The following is a 13300-nucleotide window of genomic DNA, read 5'->3' as shown; positions in this document are numbered from 1 at the left end:
AAAAAAAATAATTCATCATGATCAAATGGGATTTAGAACAGATATGCAAGGATGGTTCAACATAAGAAAAGTAATCAACATAATTCACCACATTTACAAAACAAGTAGCAAGAACCATATGATCTTAGTAATTGATGCAGAAAAGGCATTTGATAAAATTTAACCTTTTCCTCATTAAGACATTCAGCAAAAGTGGAATAGAAGGGAATTTCCTAAACATAGTGAAAAGTATATATGCGAAACCAAGAGCCAACATCATTCTCAATGGAGAAAGACTAAAAGCATTTTCCTTGTGAATAGTGACCAAACAAGGATGCCCACTATCACAAGTTCTATTCAATATTTTATTGAAAGTGCATGCTAAGGCAATATGACAAAAAAGGAAATAAAAGGAATCCAGATTGGCAGAGACATTTAAACTTTTGCTTTATGAATACGGTAGTGTACAAAGAAAACCCCACATACTCATAAAACAACAACAACAACAATCCTACAAAAAGCAATCTACATAATCAACATAATCCCAATGTAGATACCAAATTCCTTTTTCAAGATCAAAAGGGAAATTGTAAAATTTATTTGGAGAGGAAAGAGACCCCAAATGAGCAAAGCACTTCTGAAAAATGAAGTGGGAGGTATAGCACTCCCTGACCTGAAAACTTACTATATCCAGCTGGTTGTGTTGTTGTGTGCCACCAGGTTGGAACAGACACATAGTTTACCTCTTGGTGGGTTTTTAGGGGCAGTTAATCAAAGGGAGGAGATTGCCCATCATTCTTCCGCAGAGTAGCTGATGGCCTTGAACCATGGGTCTTTGGGATTGCAGTGCAGCATCTTGCCACTAGGCCACCAGAGCCAGGGAGAATCCTCAATTGCAAAAATATATATAAAGAGTCATCTGATTGTGGGTGTAGTCCTTACCTCTGACTGTGTTTGATAATCTTGCTTGTCTGTCTATAGTTTATTGTTTACAGATTGATTGCTTATAGATTAGTGTTTGCTATTACTCAGCATTGATGGCATATTCCACAGTGAGTTGCACTCTTAACTCAAAGGCTGATGCTCTCTGGCTGATTCCCATGAGTCATACCCAACTTGATGGCACCTAACAACAACAAGAAGGCTCTCTGCAGGAGAAAGATGTGCAATCTCCTGTTATTCTGTTACAACCTCAGAATACCCCTGGAGGGTCAGCTGTCATTCTTCTGTTCCAACTTAACGGAAATGAGTTTGAATTTGGCTTTTTTGGGGTTGTATTCATTTATTGTTTGTTTGGTTTTTATTACAGATAGTACAAGATTTTGCAGATAATAATGTATATACCACTTTTGCCCTAGCTGGAGCACTACTAATTACTGTTAAATCAATGCTGATTCATGGCAAAACCATGTGTTTCACAGTAAATCCGTGCTCCATGCAGTATTCATGGCTATGACATTCCGGAAGAAGATCTTTTGGGAAGCAGGGCTTTATGAGGAGGAATGTGGTATCAAGATTGAAGGAAAACGTATCAACAATTTAGAGTATGCAGATGACACAACCTTGCTTGCTGAAACTGAAGAAAATCTGAAACACTTGCTGCAAAAGGTCAAGGACCATAGTTTTCAATATGAATTGAAGCTCAACTCAAGATAACAAAGATTCTCACCACTGGGACAATTGGCAGCACCATATTAGATGGAGAAGAGATTGAGGTTGTTAGCTATTAAAGCTTGCTCAGATCCACAATCAACGCTCAGCAGTCAGGAAATAAAAAGACAAATTGCATTGGGAAAATCTGCTGTGATGGACCTCTTCAGAGTGCTGAAGAGCAACGATGTCAGTCTAGATACAAAGGTGAGCCTAATCCAGGCCATGGTCTTCTCAATTACTTGTTATGCTCGTGCCAAGAAAATAAATAGGTCTATCTTGGAAAGGGTGAAACCAAGTTTCTCCTTGGAGGGAGTGCCGAGAAGCCAAAGCACAGGGGAGAAATAAAGAAGCTAAGAAGCTGAATAGAAAATTTCAAAGGGCTGCTCAGGAAGAAAATCCAAAGGGCTGAATTAACACGGCATTTATTGTGCTGAAAGAACTAAAGAATAAACTCAAGTCATGAGTGACAATACTCAAGAATATGGGCAGAATATTGAATGATTCAAGAAATATTAAAAGCATATGGAAGGAGTATATAGAGTCATTGTACCAAAAAGAATCGGCTGACAGAAAAATTTCAAGAAACAGCATATGAGCAAGAGGCAATGGTGATGCAGGAGGAAGTACAGGCTCTAAAGGACTTGGCAAAACATAAAGCCCCAGGAATTGATGGAATATCAATTGACATATCTCAGCAAACATATTCTGCCCCGCATGTGCTCATCATATTAGGTCAAGAAATCTGGAGGACAACTACTCGGCCAACTGACTGGAAGATATCCATGTTTATTTCCATTTAAAAAAAAAAGGTGACATGACAGAGTATGGAAGTTATTGAACAATATCCTTAGTATCCCAAACTAGCAAAATCCTGCTGAAGATTACCCAGAAAAGACTTGAACAGTACATTGACAGAGAACTACCAGAAATACAGGCTGGGTTTAGAAAAGATCGTGGCACTAGGAACATTATTGCCAATGCCAGATGGATCTTGGCAGAGAGCAGAGAGTACCAGAAGAATGTCTATTTGTGTTTCATCAAGTATGTAAAGGCACCTGACTGTGTGGATAATAACAAATTGTGGTTAACATTGAGGAAAATGGGAATCTCAGAACACTTGATGATGCTTATAGGAAACCTATACTTGGACCAAGAAACACTTCTCAGAATAGAGTAAGGAAACACTGCATGGTTCAAAATCAGAAAAGGAGTGTATCAGGGATGCATGCATCCTGTCCCCATACTTTTTCAATCTGTATGAAGAACAGATCGTTCGGAAAGCAGGGCTTTATGAGGAGGAGTGTGGTGTCAAGATTGGAATAAGACTCTTTAAAAACCTGTGATATGCAGATGACACAACCTTGTTTGCTGAAACTGAAGAAGACCTGAAGTGCTTGCTGCAAAAGGTCAAGGACTGTAGCCTTCAATAGGGATTGAAGCACAACCTCAAGAAGACAAAGATTCTCACCACTGGGCCAATTGGTAGCACTATATTAGATGGAGAAGAGATTGAGGTTGTTAGCCATTACAGCTTGCTCGGATCCACAATCAATACTCTTAACACCATCAATCAGAAAATAAAAAGACCAATTGCATTTGGAAAATCTGCTGCCAGAGACCACTAGAGAGTACTGAAGAGCAACGATGTCAGTCTAAATACAAAGGTGAGCCTAATCCAGGCTATGGTCTTCTGAATTACTTGTTATGCTTCAATGAGTTGGACAATAACGAAGGATGACAGAAAAAGAATAGATGCCTTCGAGTTGCGGTGCTGAAGAAGAGTCTTGAACATACCATGCACTGAGAGGTTGAAACCAAGTCTCTCTTTGAAGGCTAGGATTTTTAAGCTCCGCCTCACTTACTTTGGGCACATGGCCAGGAGAGATCTGTCCTTGGAGAAGGACATCATATTCGGAAGGGTGCACAGACAGCACTGAAAAAGACCCTAGGTGGATTGATATAGTAACTGGGGTGATAGGGGTTGGTGTGTCAGAATTAGTGAGATTGGCTCAGGACAGGGAAGGGTTCAGAGCTGCTGTACATAGCAGGTAACTCAATGGCAAATAAAAACAAAAACATGCTATAACAAGTTTGGAAGTAGGAGAGACATCCACTTCCTAAATAACATGCATCTGGAACCTCTATGAACTTTGATAAATGTCAATAATTGTAGAGGGACTTCAGGTCTTTTGTTCATAGGGTCCCTATGAGTTGGGCTTGACTTGAAGTCAATCAACAACAACAAAAACAACAACAACAACATCTCATATACTTTGGGCGTGTGGCCAGGAAAGGCCAGTCCTTGGAAAAGGACATCATGCTTGGGAAGGTGGAGGGACAGCACAGGAAAGGAATACTCTGGATGAAGTGGATTGATATAGTAACGGGAGCAAGTATATCAAAATTAGTTAGACTGCCTTAGGGCAGGGTTCAGAGCTGCAGACCATAGGGTTTCTATGGGTCACAGGCAACTTGATGACACATAACAACTGAGATATAATCTGCCTTGTCAATCTCACACTTTAATTTACTAGGAAACCCTAAATACAAAAGGAATAATGTATCAGGATGCTGAATGAAAACTTGGCAGTACAAACCCAGCAGCTGCTTTATGGGAGAAAGATGGGAAATTCCAGCTCATGAAGACTCAAAGCCTTTGAAACCAGATTGGGAGTTGAATCAATTGGAATTGACTTGACAGCAAAGAGTTTGGTTTTTGGTTTCTGGGGTGAGGTGTGGACACTGTGTATAGAATAGCACATTGGACTTCTAACAGAAAGGCTGGTGATTCAAACTACCAGTCACTCAACATGAAAAAGATAGGAAGTATTCTCCCTTTAAGATGTACAGCCTTGGGAACCTATTAAAGAGTTTGAATAGACATAATGACAGTGGGTTTTGGTTGTGGTGTTGTGGGTTGGTTTTTTTTTCTGAATGGGGCTATATTTATTTTTGTCTTATCAGTGTTATGTAATTTTTCCCTTGAATTCTAAAATAGTCATGTTTTGGAGAATCTTATTGTTCTAATTCCAAATAGGAATTCTAATTTTTGTGCTCACTAAATCATAAGTAATTTTCTATGCCTTTCTATATTTTTACTAAGATAAAGTTCAATATATTAAGGAATGTCAAACAAGATAGCTGAAAATCCAGAGATTGTTATAAACATAACCATGAAGAGTATATACATGTATACATACAAATTCTGGTTGTCATTTCTTTGTGCTTTGCTGAAGGAATATATAAAATAAAATATCTTTTCATGATTCTTACCATGAGGGTACTACAAATAGAAGCTCTGGTGGTTAAGTTGTGCTGGCAACCCAAATGCGAGTGTTCAAATCCACCATCCACTCTGTGGGAGAAAGAAGGGTGATCTCTCCTCATGGAGTTTACTGCCTCTGAAAACCTGTTGGAGGGTCAGCTATGATTCAGTTCTGACTTGATAGTACATAACAATAACTATGAGAGTTTAATTCTAATGAAGAAAGAGAAATCAGTGTGTAAAAAGGGTGCTTGGTCTATGAAAAATGGCAGCTTCTGGCTTTCCTTGGCACTTCACACTTACTATTACTACAACAATTTCTTAAGATAATTTTCCACTCTTCCATCATCTTGTCAAATAAATGCAAAAGACACAGATATTTTAGTGGTTTTTGTTGTTATTAAGTGCTCCAAGTTATCTGTGACTTATAAAGACCCTATGAACAATAAATCTGAAACTTGCCCTATCCTATACCATCCCCACAATATATGTTATGTTCAAACCCATTGTAGTCACTGAATCTTTCTATCATTTTTAAGGTCTTCCTCTCTTTTGTTCACCCCTTAATTTTTCCTAGCATGATGCCTCTCTCCAAGGGCTCTTGAAAATATGCCCAGAGTAAGTGAGATAAAAGATTCACCATCCTTGACTCTAAGGAGCACTCTGGTTGTACTTCCCCCAAGGCAGATTTGTTTATATTTTTGTCAGAGTATGGTATATTCAATACTTTGTGCCAACATCACAATTCAAAGGCATCAATTCTGCCATCCTTATTCTTTGTTCAATTTTCAGATACATAGGAAGCCGTTCAAAATACCAGGGTTTGGATCATTTTCACCTTAGTCTTTAAGCTGACATCCTTGCTCTTTCAAAATTTGAAACAGTCCTTGCCAGTAGAATTTTTCAATACAAGCATCTTTTGATTTCATGACTGCTGGTACTGTGAGTGTTGACTGATTCAAGTAAAATAAAATAATTCACAATTTTCATATTTTTCTGTTTGTCATTTTGTTGTTGATTTATCCAGGGGTGAATATTTTTGTTTTCTTGATGTTGAAATGTAACACATATTGATATTGTAGTCTTTTATCATCTACAATAAGCATTTTCTATGCTTTTCACTTTCTTCAAGCAAGGTTCTGTCATCTTGTGTAACACAGTGAATCTTTCTCCAATCCTGATGCCACAATCAGTCCAGCTTCTTTAATTATTTACTCAGCAGACAGATTGAATGGGAATAGGTAAAGGATATAACCCAGACTTATATCTTTCTTTTAAACCATGCATTGTTGTTTGTTTGTTGGTTTTTTTTTTGTGCGTCAGTTATAATTTATTTAAAAACCTTTTTATTGATATTGTAACAAAACGTAACAGAACACTTGGATTTCCATTCATTCATTGTTACACAATTTCTTCCCCCCACTCTCAGTCCACTTTGCTATTCACCTCTTATTCTGCTCTGTTATAATGCAAGTAATACTTAATCATGTAGTTCTTTCCCTCATCTATTTAAATGTAGTCTACATTATTTATCCTCTCTTTTCTTAGTTTCCCCCAACCCCCATGTCAGTCCTGTTTTATAACAGTAGCATTATGAAGTATTTATCCTTTTGTGACTAAGATATTTCACTCAGCATAATGTTCTCCAGGGTCATCAATTTTGTATAATATTTTCTGAGTTCCTTGTTTTTCAGTGCTGCATAGTATTCTATTATGTGAATATACCACGGTTTCTCTATCCATTCCTTTGTTCATGGGCATTGTGGTTGTTTCCAACTCTTTGCTACTGTGGAAAAAAGCAGCAATAAGTATGGGTGTGCATATATCTGCTTGGGTTACAGTTATGAATTTTGTACGGTGTATTCCCAGTAGTGCAATTGCTGGGTCAAATGGTATTGGAATTCCCAATTTTTCTAGAAAGTACCAGACTGTCTTCCAGGGTGGTTGCACCATTTTACATTCTCACCAACAGTTAATAATGATTCAAATTTCTCCACAACCTCACCAGCATTTGTTGTTTGTTGCTCTGTTGAATTTTGCTATTGTTACTGGGATGCGATGAGATATATCTCATAGTTGTTTTGATTCGCATTTCTCTTAGAGCTAGGAATTTTGAACATTACTTCATGTGTTTTTTCACCATCTGAATGTCTTCTTTGGTGATGCGTCCGTTCATATTCTGTTCCCATTTTGTGATTGGGTTGTTTACCTTTATCTTGTGATGCTGGAGTATTCTATAAATTATAGATATAAGTCACTTATCAGATAAGTCATTGTTATTGCTGTTGATTGCCTTCGAGTCAAGCACAACTCATAGCAACCCTATGAACAAAAGGCCTGAAGTCCGTCTAAAACTATTAACATTTATCAAAGTTCATAGAGTTTCCAGAGCCATGTAATTTTGGAAATGGATGCCATTCCTGCTTCCAAACCTGTCATAGTTTGTTATTGTTTTTATGTACCATTGAGCTGCCTGCGATGTACAAATATTTTTTTTTCCAGTCTGGGACTTTCCTTTTTACCCTGTTGTTAAGGTTTTTGGATGTGCATAGGGACTGGATTCTTAGAAGATCCCATTCATCTATTTTATTTTCTCCTGATTGTAGGTTTTCCAGGATGCTTGGAAGACTATTGATGTTTTGGTTTAGAACTTCTAGAGTTCTTCTAAGCTTTTCTCTCATGAAGTTCATAGCTCTTGGTTTTAGTCCTAGGTCCTTGATCCACTATGAGTAGGTTTTTTGTGTATGGTGTGATGTGTGAGTCTTGCTTGAGTTTTATACAGTTAGTTTTCCAGTTTTGTCAACACCATTTATTAAAGTTGTCATTTCTCCACTTAACTGATTTCATCTTCTTGTCAAAAATCAGTTGACCGTAGGTAGATAAGCTGGTATCTGGGTTCTCAATTCTATTCCCTTGATCTATGTCTCTGTTACTGTACCAGTACCACGCTGTCTTGGCTACCCCAGCTGTAGAAAAGGATTTAAGATCAAGGAATGGAGATGCCTCCAAACTTGTTTCTTTTTTCAGGAGTGCTTTGCTTATTTGGAATATCTTTCCTTTACAGATGAAATTGAAAATTGTCTTTTATATCTGTTGAAAAGTGGAATTGGTATCTGTATTGGGATTGCATTGAACTTATATATTGCCTTCGGTAGAATTGTCATTTTTACAATATTAAGTCTTCCTATACAAGAGCATGGTATAATTTTCTATTTCTCCAGGTATCCTTTTGTTTCTTGTAGTAATGTTTTGTAATTTTTTTAGAGGTCTCTTATGTTTCTAGTTAGATTTACTCCCAAATATTTAATCTTGGGATTAGCTATTGTGACGGGTATTGTTTTTCTTAGCTCCAGTCGTGTATTTTCTTTGTCACTGTAGAGAAATCCAACAGATTTGTGTCTGTTGATCTTGTATCCTGCTACTTTTCTGAATTGTTCAACAGTGTCCAGTAGTTTTTAAGCTGAGTCTTTAAGGTTTTCTAAGCATACTATCATATTATCTGCATATAAAGACAATTTCACCTCTCTTTGCCAATTCAGATATCTCTTATCTTACTGCTATCCCAAAGACTTCAAATACCATATTGAATAGGAGAGGTGATAGTGGGCATCCTTGCCTAGTTCCTGTTCTCAAAGGGAAGGCCTTTAATCTCTCTCGCAGGAGAATGATGTTAGCTCTTGGGTTTGCATTTATACTTTTCACTATATTCAGGAAATTCCCTTCTATTCCCATTTTGTTGAGTATTTTAATCAGGAAAGGGTGTTGGATTTTGTCCAAGGTCTTTTCTGCATCAATTGATAGGATCATGTGGTTCTTGTTCTTTGCTTTGTTAATACGATGAATTACGCTGGATATTTTTCTTCTGTGGAACCATCCTTGTATACCTGTTATGAATCTCACTTGGTCGTGATGAATTATTTTTCTGATGTACTGTTGAATTCTATTGACCAAGATTTTATTAAGGACTTTTGCTTCTATGTTCATGAGAGATAATGACCTATAGTTTCTATTTTGGTGGTGTCTTTACCTGATTTTGGTATCAAGGATATGTTTGCATCATAGAACGAATCCAGGAGAATTCCATCTTTTCCTATTTTCTGAAATATTTTATGTAGAATTGGTGACAATTCTCTGAATGTTTGATAAAATTCACTTGTAAAAGCATCTGTTCAGGGCTTTTGTTTTTATTTGTTGGAAGTTGTTTTATTACCTTTTCAATTTCTTTCTTTCTTTTTTTGTAATGGGTCTATTAAAGTGTTTTATTTCCGTTTGTGTCCATTTAGGTAAGTTGTGAGTTTCTAAGTATTTGTCCATTTCTTTTAGGTTTTTATATTGATTTGAGTAGTTTTTCCATAATATTCCATTGTTAACCTTTTTATTTTAGTTGGTTCTGTTGTGACATTTCCCCTTTCATCACTTATTCAGATTCATTTTCTCTTTTCTTTCTTTTCCTGTTAGTTTTGCTAGTGGTTTGTCGATTTTTTAATTGACTTTTTCAAAGAAACAATTTCTGTTTTTATTGATGGTCACAAATGTTTATCCGTTTTCTATTTCATTAATTTCTGCCCTAATTTTTATAATTTTCAGTTTTTTAGAACGTTCAGTGTTTTCTTACTGTTTCTTTTTCTTCTTCTCAATATACTGGAGATGTTGGGTTAGAGTGTCAAATATAATTTTTTCCCCTTAGCTTTTGATGTGTTTCTAATTGCTATAAAATGACCTCTAATTACTACTTTGGCTGATTTCCAGAGGTTTTTAATAAGTTTTGTTTTCACTTTCATTTGTTTCAAGAAACTTTTAGTTTCTTTCCCCCCTTCTATTAACCACTCATGTTCATGCAAGATGTTGTTCACCTCACACATGTATGGCTTTTTCCTCTTTATCCACCTGTTATTAACTTCTAATTTTGTAGCATTGTTGTCTGAGAAGATTCTTTGTATTATTTCTATGTTTTGTTTTAATTTACTGATGCGTGCCTTGTGATCTAAAAGGTGATCTCTTTTGGAAAACGTTCCATGAACATTGGAGAAGAAGGTATACTGCATTTTTTTGAGGTTCATTTGCCTGTATATATCTATGTGATCGAGTTGGTTTAATTCTTCAGCATCTTTGTTGAGTTTCTTTCTGGTAATTCTATCTTTTCTTGAGAGTGGTGTATTGAAGACTCATACATTGTTTGGTGGAGCTCCCTGATTAAAACAAGCTTGAAACCAGGAGTAGCATCCACTTTCAAAACAGCTTGCCTCTGGAAACTCTATGAACTTGGAAAACTGATGAAAGTGACATATGTGTTCAGGTCTTTTGTTCATAGAGTCACTATGAGTTGTCTATGACTCGACAGGACTTAACAACAACAACACTACTATAGTGGTGTTGTTCATTTCTTTTTTTCAGTTTTGTTAATATTTGCTTTGTACATTTTGCAGCTCTGTCATTCAGTGCATAGATATTTATTATTTTTATGTCCTCTTGTTCTATTGACCCCTTAAGCATTGCGTAGTTACCTTCTTTGTCCTTTGTGATGTTTGTTGCCCTGAAATCTATTTTATCACAGATTAATATTGGTATTCTTTTTTCTGGTTGCTATTTGCTTGGTATATTTTCACCCCACCATTTTATTTTTAGTCTTTCTTTATCTTCACCTTTCAGGTGTTTCTCTTATGGACAGCAGCATATTGATGTGTTTGTTTTTTTAATCTAATCTGTTACTCTTTTTCTCTCTAGTGGTACATTTAAGCTATTCCCATTCAGTGTAATTATTGAGAGGCTAAGTTTGATTGTTATCATTTTGTTGAGTTCTTTTTCGTGTTGTTCCTGATTACTTTGGTCCATCTTGTTTTTTGTGGCATCTCTGTAAGCAGGATGTCTCTTGATGTTTCCCGTAATGCTGGTCTTGTTTTTAATAAAGTTCTGTTTTACTGAGACTATCTTGATCTCTCCTTCATATTTGATGGAAAATTTTTCTGGGTTAAATATTACTAGTTAACAGCTGTATTCTTTGAGTGTTCCATATATGTCATTCCACTGTCTTCTTGTTTCTGTTGGGAAGTCCGCACTTTATCTTATTTGCTCTTTTTGGTTTTTCCCTAGCTCCTTTTAGAGCTCTCTCCTTATTTTTGGTTCTGAAAAATTTGACTATGATATTACTTTTTTTCCCTTTTGGAGTGTATTCTATATGGTGTTTGCTCAGTTTCTTGAATATATATTCTCTCATTCTTCATTATGCCTGGAAAATTTTCTCCTACTAATTATTCCGCAGCTTTCTAAGTGTCTTTACACGCTTCTTCCTGCTCTAGGATTCCAATTACACGCATGTTGTTCCTTTTTATGGTGTTCCACATTATTGTTATGCTTTCTTCTTTTCCCTTCATTTTTGAATCTGCTCTTTGTTCTATCAGATCAGTGGTGACAATTCTATCTTCTATTTTACTGGCTCTGTGTTCCATCTCTTCAACTCTGTTCATATGTCCCTCCAACATGTTGACAGCAACTCCAGAGCTTCTTCTAATACCTCATTTTTATCTTCATTGTCTTGGATTGTTTGTTTTTTTAAAGTTCCTCTTGGTTTTTGATTGCAGAGTTCTGTAATTATTTTAATTTATATATTACCCATTGAAAATATTTAACCATTATTATTTTGATTTCTTTGTCAGGAAGTTCCATCAGACTTTCTTGCTTCAGGAAATCCATTGATACTGCATCATTTTTTGGGAGTGACATCTTGTTTTGGGTTTGTGTAGGGTAAGGGTAAGGTAGTCTGCTTCTTGATGACAGAGCTGCAGTAGGCTTTACAGCATCTTGATCTGAAAATCTTGGCTCAGGAAGTCACTGCTACAGCAGAGCGCTGTGTTTTTCTCTCAGGGCTTTTGACTCAAGGAAAGACTTGCTTCAGTTGGGGAGACTTTTCGTCTGTGAATTAGCCACCTTCTCTGTCAGGCAACTGCTGTTGCTAGGCTAAGCAGGTCCAAGGTGCCCAGGTTCAAAGACAGCTCAAGATCTAAGAGAGGAGACGAAATGGGATTGCCTGTGATATTGAGGCCCATGGTCCATTTCAGAGAGGCAGCAGGGGATCGTCTTCCAGACAGTGGAGTGTCCCAGTGGTAGGACCAGGTCCTTCAGGTTGTGGGGATGGGCTTCCAGGTGGTGGGTGGGAGCATACCAGTGGCAGGCGTGGAAGAATGTCCTCCAGTTGGTGGTATCCCTACATCTAGGTGGCTATTGTGAAAGTCTAAGCAGCAGGGCCTGGTCCTTCAGGTGGTGTGCTTGGGGTCCAGTTGGCAGGATTGGGGCCACCAAGTGAAGGAGCTGAAGCCTCCAGGCAGAGGGGCTAGGGGCCTCCAGGCAGCAGGGCTGGGGGCCTCCAGGAAGCAGGGCTGGGGGCCTCCAGGCAGCAGGGCTGGGGGCCTCCAGGCAGCAGGGTTTTGGTCTAGGCTCCAGGTAGGAGAGCAGTCTAGGCCACACTAAGAACTTTCTTAGTAAAAGTACCAAGTTTATTGACTGGAACAGATCCATGGCTGGTGACAATGCCACGTTCAGTTCTTGATTTTCTTGAGGTATGTTCCAAGCAGTGGAATAGCTGGGTCATATGGAATTTCTGTGTTCATCTTTTTGAGGAAATGCCAAACTGCCTTCCTCTACGGTAACAAAGAGAACTCAGAGAATGAAAACAAGAAAGTAATACTATTTACAATAACCAACCATTAATTGAGATACTTGGAGTGAATCTAACTAGAGACAGAAGAGACATGTAAAAAGAAAACTACAGAACATATCTAGAACACAATAACAGAATGGAATAATAAATGGAAAAATGCACCCTGTTCATGGATAGGGATACTCAATAATGTGAAAATGACAATCCTACCAAAAGCAATCTATATGTTCAATGCAATCCCAATCTAGATATCAAATCAATTTTTCAAAGAGATAGAAAGGGAAATTGTCAAATTTATTTGGAGAGGAAAGAGACCTCAAATAAGAAAAGGACTTCTGAAAAACCAAAATGAATTGAGAGACACAGTGCACCCCAACCCCAAAACCTACTACACAGAGGTAGTAACCAAAAAAGCATGGTACAGACACATAGAAAAATGGAACAGAATCGAGAAGCTAGAAATGGACCCATCTATCTATGGTCAAGAATAATATTGTTCGGTAGTTTCCACACTCAGTTGGGTCACCCTTCTTTGGAAGGGGAACAAATATAGATCTCTTCCAGTCAGTTGGCCAAGTGGTTTTTGACAGATTTCTTGGCACAACTTGGTGAGCATATTCAGGGCAGCATCTGTTAGCTGAAATATGTTCATTGGTATACCATCTATTCCTGGGGCCTTATTTTTTGCTATTTCCTTCAAAGCAGCTTGAACTTCTTCCTTCATCACCATAGGCTCTTGCTCATATGTT

The 13300-nt window shown here is 37.4% G+C and overlaps 1 pseudogene; it reads left to right on the top strand.

The window, feature by feature from the left end:
* The first annotated feature begins 12420 nt into the window (after window positions 1-12420).
* The window catches only part of LOC102850175, an 8195-nt pseudogene continuing 7315 nt past the window's right edge, over window positions 12421-13300 (top strand).

Source organism: Elephantulus edwardii, unplaced genomic scaffold (genome assembly GCF_000299155.1).
Source record: "Elephantulus edwardii isolate Elephantulus edwardi_28Jun2011 unplaced genomic scaffold, EleEdw1.0 scaffold00083, whole genome shotgun sequence".
NCBI classification, from domain to species: domain Eukaryota; kingdom Metazoa; phylum Chordata; class Mammalia; order Macroscelidea; family Macroscelididae; genus Elephantulus; species Elephantulus edwardii.
The sequence above is the reverse complement of the archived record's forward strand: the minus strand, read 5'-3'. Positions and strand labels throughout refer to the sequence as shown.